Consider the following 12,788-nt stretch of genomic DNA (forward strand, 5'->3'; position numbering starts at 1 on the left):
TTTCGTTTCAAAATGTTTGTTTGCATGTTGATATCAACAATAAAATATAGTGGTCTATATTTTCTCCAAAATCCTACTCAAATATCCTTCAAATATTTCCCCAGTGATCCTCCTCAAATTGTTTCCAGAAATACTACCCAGATATTTCCCTAGTAATCCCCTTCAAGTTCTTTCCAGAAATACTACCCAAATATTCCACTGATATATCTCCAAGTATTTTTCCTCTTGAGAAATACCTTCAGAATCATTTTTCAAGTCCCTATAAATATTTTCTTCATAACTTTCCTCATGCTCATACATATACGTATGCCTCCAGTGTCATACGATGAGCTCTACAAGCTAATCTCACTTATACAAGACAAATACCTGCTAATCTCCCACTAATCCTCTCATCCTCCCACTAATCCTCTCATCCCTCCCCCTAATCCCCCACCATGGCTATAAATAGAGGGGCAAGGGACTCCTCTCATCCCACCCCAAGCCATTTCATGGCAACTCTCTTCCCCCCCACACACACCCACTCCATGTTCCACACAAGAACACACTAGCACAAGGATCGTTCGGTCGTTCTTCGATCGTTCGTCCCCCTGTTCTTAGTTTGTTCGTTCGTTCGTCCGATCGCTCGATCGTTCGTCCGATCGTTCATGGTTCATTCGTCCGTTCGTCCGATCGTTCGATCGTTCGTCCGTTCGTTCATCCAAATAATCTTTGTCCTGTCGTTATGCTGCCGAAATTCCGATCGTTCGTTCGTTCGATCATTCGATCGTTCGTCCGTTCGTTCATAGTTCCTATTCATCGTTCATCGTTCGTTTATAGTTCCTATTCATCGTTCATCGTTCGTTCATAGTCCCTATTTCATCGTTCTTCCAGATAATCTTTATCCTGCCGTTATGCTGCCGAAATTCCGATCGTTCGTTCGTCCGATCATTCGATCGTTCGTCCGTTCGTTCATAGTTCATATTCATCGTTCATCGTTCGTTCATAGCCACTATTCATCGTTCATCGTTCGTTCATATGAACTATTCACATCACTATTTACCATTACTATTCACAATTACTATTCACCATTACTATTCACTGTTACTATTCATCATCGTTACTATTCATCGTTTATCCAATCACCCCCAACTTTCAACTGCTCATTCATCATGTTGTCCAGTCCAATTAAGACCAGCCAGACCCATATTCCAGTCATACGAACTCCGGTGACTGTGATTTTCCTTCCAGTGGGAACTTCCCATCTGGTCACCTATCCCAGGTTTCTCCAAGTTGAGCACGCTTAACTTTGAGATTCCTTTGAACCAGGCTTCCAAACTCAGATTCTAATAATTCTTGTTTCTAAATTCTTATCGAATTATTCCCTATCCAACCATGTCATCCCTTAAGCATGGTCCATATTTTAGAAAACTCCCAAAATACTCTTGTCCCATATTTTGCCTATAACTCTCATGTTCATACTAAGTCAAACGATTCATTCATCACTATTCTCACCAACAGTGAACTTCACTATGCTACACCACATACACTCAGCTATAAATACACCCAGCTACCCTCTCCCTCTCCACAAACACTCAACACCCTCAGCCACGGCAAACACCCCACCCACTCAGTTACTCCGCTCTGCCGGCTACACGCATAGTGTCGCTTCGCCTCCAGTCCACCCTCCTGGTAAGCACCTCCGCTCCACCACCAGTAATATCACAACACCACATGACACAGATTCTACTCAAGACTCTACCCATCCATATATCGCTATTCTGACCACTATACTAAATATTTGTTGGTATACTTGCTTGTTTGTATGTTTGCTTATTCATGTTGCATAGTTATCGGAGCGTTCGTGCCGTCTCGTGGAGGCCAGATCTGCAAGTCTACGCCAGGCAGTGGAGCTAGAAGCCAGTTCCGCGAGCTCCCCTTCCCCTTTCGCCGAATAAGCACGGCAAGCTCACTGGATCCCTTTGATGCATAAATTACCTATGATTTTTCAACCACAACCCTCAGCCTGTTATTTTATGCATGATATGATTTTGAGACAAGTTATTATGGCCACCCAGCCGCTTGGCGCAATCAATCCCTGATATATTTGTTACAAATGATTTGAGGAAAGGTGTGAGTTTTCAGAAGAAAATGCTTTTCAAAATGTGTATGATGAAGGGTTTTCACCCTTATCACCTTGAGTAGGGATGATCAGGGACTCCCTGGTTTAGGGGAGGGCCTAAGGTGATGGCTCAGCTGGTTTAGGTGTGAGCAGAAGGATTGTCCCCTCTTATAAGGACCGGTTTGTCATCTTTCACTACATGTACTCATGATAAGTACAACCACTCAAGACTGTGTGGGCAGTCACTCAATCTGAACTCGTACGGTCCAACCCTAGGGTTATGAAGGCTGGGGAACACCGGGAGGATAAGGAGGGGGAATGTTTTGTCCGGTTTGGACATGGCGGTGGCCTGACTCCTTCCGGTATAACTGTTAAGGTTAGGACGTGCGAGGAAGGAAAGGGATTCGGATTCGGATCTCATTGATCATGAGATCGCAGAACCGGACTAGTGGGTAAAGTGTACACCTCTGCGCAGAGTTTGAAAACCTATTCGAATAGTCTGTGTCCACAGGAACGGACGAGTCTGGTGTGGTATGGCAATTAGTGTTTTGTTTTCAAAAAAAGAGGTGCTTTTGAGAAAAGTGGTTTTTAAAAAGGTCCGGCGGTTGAGCCGTGAGCTATGGTGGACGGGAAGTCCAGTAGCTGTTTTTGAAAATGAAAACCAGTGGGAAACTGTTGAGATACCTGGATGGTTTAGTCCAGGGCTTTTGTTCTAATATTGAAAAACTTCCTGCTCCTTTTGGAGAGGATGCGCTTTGCAAAAATACAAAATGTTTTTGAAAACAACCCTGCATAAAATATTGCTGTTTCTGCAAAATATCCTGAGCTCCACTTATTCCATGCATTATATCTGATTTCCCCATTCCGCGGGTGAAGGTGGGCTGCTAGGTACGTTTGTACTCACCCTTGCTTATTTGTTGTTTTTTAGAAAAAGGAGATCGGGTAAGAGTTACGACTGTTCCCAACCTTGCCTGTGGCTATTGGACTGCTGATTTGCTTCGCTGCGTATATCGGGCTGCTTCAGTCCCACTCTTATGATATGTCCCGAGTTGTGGACCAACTCTTAAAGTTCCTCCCGAGGCTTCAACCCTGGTTTTCTTCCTTTGGCACCACCTTGGAACAAAAGCAACAAAAATTTGCTGCTTCCTCACCTACAACGACATGGGTTCGAAAACCCTGAGTACGAAGTGTACTTTCGCAAGTCTTACCCATCAAAATAAAAGACTCTCAAGGATATGCTGGCTTGAGGGAGTCAAGGTAAGGCTTAATCAAGAATCAAGACTCTGTTTGCAAAAATGCTTACTAATAGTGGATCCTTAAAAATCCAGTTTTATTAGCAAGTTAAGTCATTACCTGATTCTAGAGTTCTTTCTACCCTAGTTCAGGCACTTGGCCTATACTAGCCATTTTCTTATCAACCCTTCTTGTTTACTGGATTTCTACGTGTAGGTCAGTGACCAAGTCTTCATGTCCAAAAAGTAACGGCGATCTGAATCGATTAATACCTAGCTAGGGATCTCTGATACACCCAGCCCAGATGATACACCAAGCCCAGGTGGGGTTGGTCGAGGCCCAACAAATTAGGGTTGCCCGGAGCCCAACAGTTCATTATGCACACCCAACTCAGGGAAAGGCCCAATCGCCCCAAAAGACTAGTCCAATGGGGGAAGGGTGGCTCTCCCTTTTAAAGTGGCTTCCTCCTCCCAAGTTAAGCGAGGTGGGATAATTCTGAGGCTCACACGGTCACCGTCCGACTACAATTGGGCTAACTAGGCCAATTGCGTCTTTGCCAACGGGTAATAGTGGAGGATATCCTCATCATTCCCACCTTCTTAAAATGGGCCCTAGCTTTGATACCAGATGGTACACCCAGCTCAGGTGGGGTTGGCCGAGGCCCAACAAATTAGGGTTGCTCGGAGCCCAACAGTTCATTATGCACACCCAACTTAGGGAAAGGCCCAATCGCTCCAAAAGACTAGTCCAATGGGGGAAGGGTGGCTCTCCCTTTTAAAGTGGCTTCCTCCTCCCAAGTTAAGCAAGGTGGGATAATTCTGAGGCTCACATGGTCACCGTCCGACTACAATTGGGCCAACTGGGCCAATTACGTCTTTGCCAATGGGTAATAGTGGAGGATGTCCTCATCATTCCCACCTTCTTAAAATTGGCTCTAGCTCTGATATCAGATGATACACCCAGCCCAGGTAGGATTTGCCGAGGCCCAACAAATTAGGGTTGCCCGGAGCCCAACAGTTCATTATGCACACCCAACTCAAGGAAAGGCCCAATCGCTCCAAAAGACTAATCCAATGGGGGAAGGGTGGCTCTCCCTTTTAAAGTGGCTTCCTCCTCCCAAGTTAAGCGAGGTGGGATAATTTGGAGGCTCACACGGTCACCGTTCGACTACAATTGGGCCAACTAGGCCAATTGCGTCTTTGCCAACGGGTAATAGTGGAGGATGTCCTCATCAATCTTCAATCACACGGCATATGTAGCACTTAACCCTTGCATATGTCAACTCGCCACCGGGGTTCTTAAGACCAGATCAGGTTCACGCCAACCGAGAGCATAGATACACCACCGTCCAGCCTCTTGCCACGGAGGGTACACGCTACTCTCACCATCTCTCCACTCCCATTGTGTGTTGTCTTGTTCTGGTATTAGTCTGCCCGAGGCAAAGCTTACCCATGACGAGGCATGTGACCAGTTAAAGGGTCCTCGATCATCAAGTCTACATCAAGACGGTCCTTAATCGACTCAGACGGAGACACTACACCGAGACTCTCTTCTCAAGTTCTCATGCAAGTCACTCGTCCGGTCTCAGCTTTATCATTTCAAACCCAAAGTTTGGTACCTGTCAGAGGTACAACTTTTCTGATGTTGAACCCATCATGGCCATGATGGATCCACCATCCAGTTTATTTTTTGAAAAACATCCCATCCCACTTGAAGCATCATCTTTTGTCAAACAAAACATTTTGTTTTTCTAGAGCAAGACTAAGCATAAGGAAAACCTTTTTATAAAACAGTTGATCAAGGAAAGGTGATCAATCTTTCAAGGAAGGAAATGCAGTAAGTGTTTAGCACATAACTCCTATCACCTAATGCATCAAGCAAGTGAGAAAGATTTTAAAAATAGCAAGGAGGTGGCAAATGCACGGGGCTTACCTTGTGTTATAGGAGAGTTGGGCTCTGCTCCACAAATGTCAAAATAAAAGCAGTTCCCGGCAGGTGGGTCTTTAGGTGGTGGTGTAGCTCTTCCTTCTTCAACCTCTATTTCTTCTTCGTTTTCTATATAGAACCATATATAATCATGAATGTTCATGTAATACTTATGAAAACGCAAAGATAATAAAGGTACATTATCTTAGGTCTTGAATACAATTTTCCTTCACGAGACTCTAGGAAACTAGGGTTTTTGAAGTCAATATTGTAGTTCATAGGGCAAGCATCACTAAAAGATTAGGGTTTTGGGGTTTAGTTACCAAACATTGTCCAAATCATGCCAAACTTTACCCAAGTCTTCTAAATAACATTTAAAGCTTTATCCAAAAAGTTTAGTGATTTTTGGAATTACTAAATAATTTCTAAAATTCTAGGAATATCGGTTTTTGCTATTTTAAATACTCCATAATTCCTTATTTGGACTAAAAATCATAAAACTATTTTTATTAAAAATACTATAGGAATTTAGGATTATAACAAAATTGGTCAGATATTTTTATCATTTTTCTACAGTTTTCTATGAATTCTCTAATCCTAGAAGAAAAAGAAAAAGAAAAAAAGTCAACAGTATTAGGTTGAATCAGGCCCGAGCCAGCCCAGCATAGGCAGAACGCGCCCGCGCGACGGTTTTGCACCGAGGCCCTTGGCGGTTTGAAAATCCAGCGAAGAACCCCGCGCACTATTTGCTTGGGTCACTGACAAATGCAAATAAGCCCTCGCACTTCTATTTCTTCATAGCCCACAGTCCTCGACGGCGAACGGCGATGAACCGAGCTCCGGCGAACCTGTACCGACCAAGACACGCAATGGCTGGTGCTCTAACTTGGCCGACACCTAGTTCAACACCTAATAATCGTTTCCCCTCGCTCAATTGCAAAATCCAAGCTCTTAATCACGCTGTCAACGGTGACAACGCGAGCTACGGATGAACGAAAGTGTTCCCGATGATCTAGCTCGGTCTAGCTTAATTGAACGGGTTGAGGAGCATCAGGAGAACATAAGGGCACTGAAACGGGAGAGCAGAGAGCATGCACAGACCTAAAACGAGCTAGCCACAGCGAAGTCACTTCACACGGTGTTTTGGACCGATTTGAGGGAAACTCCAAATTGGGGCTCTCTGGTGAGTAATTGGAGGCACGAGCGGGTGGATTGGATGCTTCACTACCTTGGGAACTGATGACATGCTCAATTTATAGGCCCCCCGAGTGGTGGCCCGTGAATTTGAGATGTCGTGGTGGCGGTCGGAGAGAAGGGGGTGCACTGGCGCAAGCAATTGGTGGCTTTCACCGTGGCGAGCTCACCGGCGATCACCGGATATGCATAACGCGAGCTACTGCAACATGGTGAAACACCAAGGCACGTGGCGCAAGGTCGTGAGGGAGCCAATGCCGGTGAATCTATCCGAAGCAGCCGTGACTCAGGCGGGTACGGTGGCCGGAGTAGAATAGTGGCCGGAGTTCATCCACGTGCGATATTTCTTACCCTTCAACGTTATCCAACTACGCTGAGCACGAATCACCACGGCGGACGCGAATCCGGGCGCACAGTCACCGGTGGTGAGTCATCTGAATCTAGTGTTCTGATCCGGACACTGTACCATTGTGAACATGTTTAGAGCACCTGACAGACAGATTTGTGGTGCCTAGATCTCAGATTTTCACGTAAGAACTTGCTAATTCCTCTGTAGCAAACTTGTAGCCCTATGATCCAGCTACAAATCGACTATGGCAACTACCCTCAATCGAGCAATAGATCTTACTCTAATTTAACCCAAAAGTTTGGCCAATGTCACTAGTGACCTAAATTCAGTCATCAGAGTGACTGACAGCACAACTTTGAGCTTATTTTTCTCCAAACTTTGTATGTGATCAAAGCTTAGTTACTTAAGAAAAGTTGTTCTCCTATTATAGCTCTAGACTTTTGGTGTGTTGACCCTAGGCAAATTCTTTGTATTTTTAGAACTACAGAGCTCCAAAGTCAGCCCTATTTACTGATTTTCAGACTTAGTCACATGAGAGGTGTAGAGTGGCTTTTTGCAAATAAGCCCAAATCTCATGGTTTGATTTGCAAATCTTCAAATATGTGAACCATATGATTTGAGGTACCCTAACACCTTGGTTTTTGCACTTAGATCCAAAAGTGTGCAAAATTTACATATAACCCCCTAGGGTTTCAGCTTAGGGTTTATCTAGGGTTTATTTAGAGTTTTTGACACTTCTAGGGTTTGGGTGCCACTTAAGTCCATTAAATGTGATATCTTATGATTATTTCTCATGGGTGTTGAAGTTTTCTCATGCTTAGGCTTTATTATCACTCCTAAACCTGGTTTAGGGTTAAGTACCCTACCCTAGTGTTTCACACATAACAAGTCACATCAATACAACTTGTTTGAAATTTTTTCCTAGTGAATGCACTCTAAGTGTAACAAACACATGATATGCTAATGCTCATGATGTTATGCTCAAGTTTTAGTGACAGTAACACCAGGGGTGTTACATTCATCTTCTCTATCTGAGCTCTCTTCTTACCTAGATAGTGACACTGAAACTAAGTTTGGTCCAGATTTTGACATACTTAGTTGGTGGCAGCGCCATAATCTGACTTATCAAATTATTTCTATACTTGCTAGAGATATTATGACTGTCCCTGTCTCTACTATATCTTTAGAATCCACTTTCAGTCTAGCTAGCAGGGTTCTCGAGGAGCGGCGACGATGGCTGATAACGGACATGGTGGAGGTGCTCTCATGCATCAAGGACTGGGAACTGGCTAACCAACACAAGCAACATACTGTGGAGAAGGAAACCAAGGATGTTGAGGCAGTTTTTGAAGCTATGTATCTCAATGATGAGCAAGAATTATCACCTGGGAGCAAGAGAAAGGTTCAAGAAGGAAGCAAAGATGAGCAAGGGGGAAGGAGGAAGGAAAAAACTTGAACTTCTAGTTTTATATCTATGTATGTTGTTTTGTAATAACCATGAACATGGACTGTGAACTAGACTATAAACTTTATAAGGAGCTGGTTGTACTCTTTTCCTTCCTAGGGTTTTCTCACGAGGTGTGAGCTTTTACCTAGAAAGGTTTTTAATGAGGCAACATTGCACTAAGGCTCCAATTAAATTTTATATTAGCTATTTGTCTTATGTTATGTGATGTTCTGAGTTCTGTGATGTTCTAAGATTTTCATATGGTTGTTTTGATATTATGTATACTATTCTGGTATCTTGAAGAGCTGAATTAAGTTGTATTTATGTGTATAAATGGGAAGTTTCTGCGATGGTACAATTTATGTGTATCTCTGAGATGGCAAGGGCCCGGCACGCACTGATGGGCTTACTGTGCTCCAAGCTCGGCCCGGCCCATGTAACATCTGGCGTGCCGGGTATGGGCTTCCTTGACAGCCCACGTGCCAGCCCGGCCCGGCACGATGATGTATCCATGTCGTGCCTAGGCATGCCATAGTCGGGCCAGGCCAATGCGCACTTGGGCCAGGCTGGCCCGACACGTACAGTTGGACATGTATAATTATTGATAGATACATCAGCCAAAATGAATGTGGATAAATTGTTCAATAAAGTAGTGTTTAGTATGCTTTAGCCCGCAATAAATATAGACTCTAAAAATCATTGTTTGTCTAAACGATCATTTAGCCCATTTAATGTCCCGTTTAGCTAGTTTAATTGATCGTTTAGCCTGTTTAAATAGCTTACATACAGCATACTCAAGACGTGTTCGGATCCAAACAATTAATATTGCTAGTTCAACTAATACCTCAAAATTGACTCTGGTAGATGTAGATCTAATTGCATGTTTAGATGGACAAAGACTAGTTATTATACATGGCTAGTCAGCTAAAAAATTGGTCAACTAGTTGTTACTCATACCTATTTGATCATGTGCTAACATATATAGGGTGAAAGAGAGGAGAGAAAATAGGAGATCGATGTGACTTTTTATACTTATAGCACTTTTAACCTTTATTAGTTGGGTGTGAAAGACCAGTGAACTAATCTCTACTACTCTATAAGGAGATAACGTGGGCGTCCATAGGGCTTCACCATGCCCCCACCCGCGTGTCCCCACTCCTGTGTCGAGATCTCACGCCCTAGACACCGCCACAGTGGCACAGCGCCCCGCCTCACCACGCTCCTGGCCCGCCACGCAATCTTCTGCCCCACCCCGTGTGCCTTCATCAATCCCATCCGCCGTGCCCACCAAGTCTTGAGATCGAGCAGATCCACCATCCCGCGCCCTCGCACTCCCTCTCCAATTGGCTTGGCGCGTGCTCGTGCGGCGGTCGAGGCGAAGGCACCTGCGTTAACTCTAAGGAGGAGCAACGCCTCCTCTAGATCCAGGAGTCTGAGGAGGCTGTGGAGTCCGAGTGTGCGCTCTGTGACTTCAAGGACGCCGACCCATCGTTGCTGTCCTCATCATCCACCATCTCATTGCTCTCGCTCTCGCACTCGCACTCCCTCTCCTTGTAGCTCCACTTGCAAGTCACCACCAGATCTCCCATCCTGCGACTGCGAGGAGGTCGCCCCCGCCCCACTTCTTCCTTCCCCACGACACCTCTCTGCCGCCGTCACACGCTCCCGACGCTCCGCTTCTTCGCGTTGGAGGAAATCGACATCGGCGCTGCCGCCGCCGTTGGGCTCGACCTGAAGGATCTAGGCCAATAGGGTACACTAGTGGCCCGCCGGACTTTGCTGGATGGCGCAGAACCTCGACGGTCTCAAGCTCGATAGCATCAAAGAAGTTGATGAGGATGGCTTCGGTGGCTTCGTGACAGCACACGACGACGTGCATCATCACCACGTACGATGGGTCGAACCGGTCCTAGAGCGGCGAGACGATGTCAAGCCCTAGGATGGGCATGCAACCGGGTAGACACACCGGCTCGACCAGGTCTCTGAACTCGCCAGGCAAGGAGGCAGCCAGCTCGGAGAAGTGGACAACGAGCGAGAGCATGTGGAGGTTCATGGGCATGAAGAGGCACCACGCGGACACGACAATGTCGCATGCAATGGCGAAGGAGGTCGTCCTGAACTGGTTGGCACCGAACGCGGCAAGGTGGGTGGTGTCGCAGAACTCCACGAGCAGGCTCGCGAGCGCCGGGAGCGAGCGCGCGCACTTCTCAGTCATGAGCTCCATGACGCCTCACCTTCCTCAAGCTCCACGGCGCCCTCGCCCTCGCGAGCTAGAAACGCCCTCCTCCCTGTCGTCTATGTTCATCTCCATGACACTTATGGATGCGTACGCCAAGACCAGCCACCTTGAGCTGGTGCTGAAGGTGCTCGGCAAAATGCCTAGCAGGAACATTGTCTCACGGACCATGCCTGTCGCCTCACTGGTGAGGGGTGGCCAGTGGCACTACATGCTCTTTCCTTTAGTGTGGCCCATGACTCCCATGCCTACACGATCATGGTCACGGCGATGTCCTCGTCCTCGTCCAAGAAGTCTAACTTCTTTGGCCACATGTGGGATAGAGCACGCGGTAAACCATGCCTCCCTGCTTTGCACACACATGTCTAGCTATCGCCATTTCTGCAACCTTTTCGTTTCTCTTCTATGAACTGCTCATGAGAAATGGAATATCTTCGCATCGAGTTTGTCCATCCTAACAATGAGTTCACTTTGCAGACAAGTCTGACATTGAAAGGATCTGTAAGGAAGTCTTCAAGGACCTGTCAGACAAGAACACGGGGCTCCTGGACATCAACTCCCTCCACGTCGCTACCCTCATGTTTTACAAGTGAGAATTTCGTTTCTTATTAACCGCTTTGCTTCAGTGTTGGATCGATGATCTGTATGTGCTGACTGTGCTTCCCTCTTTCTCGATTACGGCTTTCACCAGTTCAATCATTAGGCAGTTGGTCGGCCCTCACAAGGACCCTCCTTGCAAGAACACCATCACCGAGAAATGGATGTAAATTTTCCCATGCTTCTTGAACAGCGTTGCAACGTACGATGATAGCACATATTAATTTAGCCCCTTGCAGCTGACCCTCGGTGACACCGGCAGGGCGACAACGGCGCACTCGGGGTCGTCCTCATCTCTCTTTATATAATTGCATTTCCATAGAAAATAATTCTAGAAGTCACACACACCATTCACTTTCTCGCTCCACTCTCTCGCTGAGTGATGGAAGGACGGTGAGAGGGAAGGGAAGGGAAGGAGGAGGGTGAGCGGTGGGGACATGGCAGCGAAAGCAAGCAGTGCAGCCACCTCCGGTGTGTCATACGTGGAGCAGTGTAGGAAGCAAGTCCTTGAGAACCTGAAGCATCTGGAGGTGAGCAAGCTGGTGGTATGTTCCCATTACTCCTCGAGATAGATACTGGTCACATTTCACAACACACACTTTTTGTTAAATTGGTACATAATATTGTACCCTGCTTGAATATCCCGTCGAATTTTATTTCTGCGATTCTTGCAGTGTGGTCTATTTTACATTTTGATTATGTGGGTAGACATCCCATGTCGCGATTAGATCATGTCCCATATCCCATATGAACAGTTAAGCCCATGAGTACACTATGGATTAGTATTCCATGTTTTGGTGGGATGATATTAGAGTCTCTCAATCTCGTGATTGGCAATTATAACTTCATAAGGTTGTGATTTTGTATTGAATTGAGTTCTTGAAATTAGTAGTGCCAAGAGGTTTTGTTCATAATAATGTTGACACTGATATGTTTTTTGTTTGTTCCGCTAGTTTGATGATCTAGATACTTTTTTGTTGCTTGATCTATGATTTTGGCAAATACTGACTGCATCTTGGGTGTCATGTTCTTGGCAGCGATTCTTGGCAGCCGCAGGGAAAAATGGTTGTTCTTTTGCGTATAATTTAGGGGAATCAGGCTCTAGATTTTTGGGCTTTCATGGTTCCCATTCTGCATTTAGATTGTCGTTCTCTCTTTATGTGCCATGTTGGATGGTTCTCTCTACTTCCAGTTCAGCCTGCATACATTACTAATAAATACCACAATTTTGAATCCGAAACTGTGTAGAGAAATTGGTTAGGATGAAATAGAAAGAGATAGGATGATACTGCAATTGGAGGAGGATTGTCTCAATGGTTACAGACAAAAGGTGAATCAGATAAGGAAGCATAAGGCATACCTGAAAGGGAAATAGGGTCAAACCTTTTCCTAAATAATTTTGGTGGTTGAATTGCCCAACACAAACAATTGGACTAACTAGTTTGCTCTAGATTAAATGTTCTATAGGTGCCAAAGGTTCGACCAAACCAATAAAAAGTTAAAATTAGGGTTCAAAAAGAAAGGAGCAAAAGAAACCAAAGGCTGCCCTGGTCTGGTGCACGGTGTGCCAGGGAGATCAACTCTGAACTCCTCAGCTTCGGGTTTTCTCCAGCGCACTCCGCTAAAATTCACCAGACTGTCTGGTGTAACACTGGACTGTCCGGTGTGCCACGCGGAGCAACGGCTACTGCGCCAACGGTCGTCTGCA

The 12,788-nt window shown here is 45.6% G+C and overlaps 1 pseudogene; it reads right to left on the reverse strand.

The window, feature by feature from the left end:
• Nucleotides 1–9,817: 9,817 nt before the first annotated feature.
• Nucleotides 9,818–10,306, reverse strand: LOC103642888 (UDP-glycosyltransferase 72B3-like; annotated as a pseudogene).
• Between the last annotated feature and the right edge of the window lie 2,482 nt (nt 10,307–12,788).

Source organism: Zea mays, chromosome 1 (genome assembly GCF_902167145.1).
Source record: "Zea mays cultivar B73 chromosome 1, Zm-B73-REFERENCE-NAM-5.0, whole genome shotgun sequence".
Classification (NCBI taxonomy): domain Eukaryota; kingdom Viridiplantae; phylum Streptophyta; class Magnoliopsida; order Poales; family Poaceae; genus Zea; species Zea mays.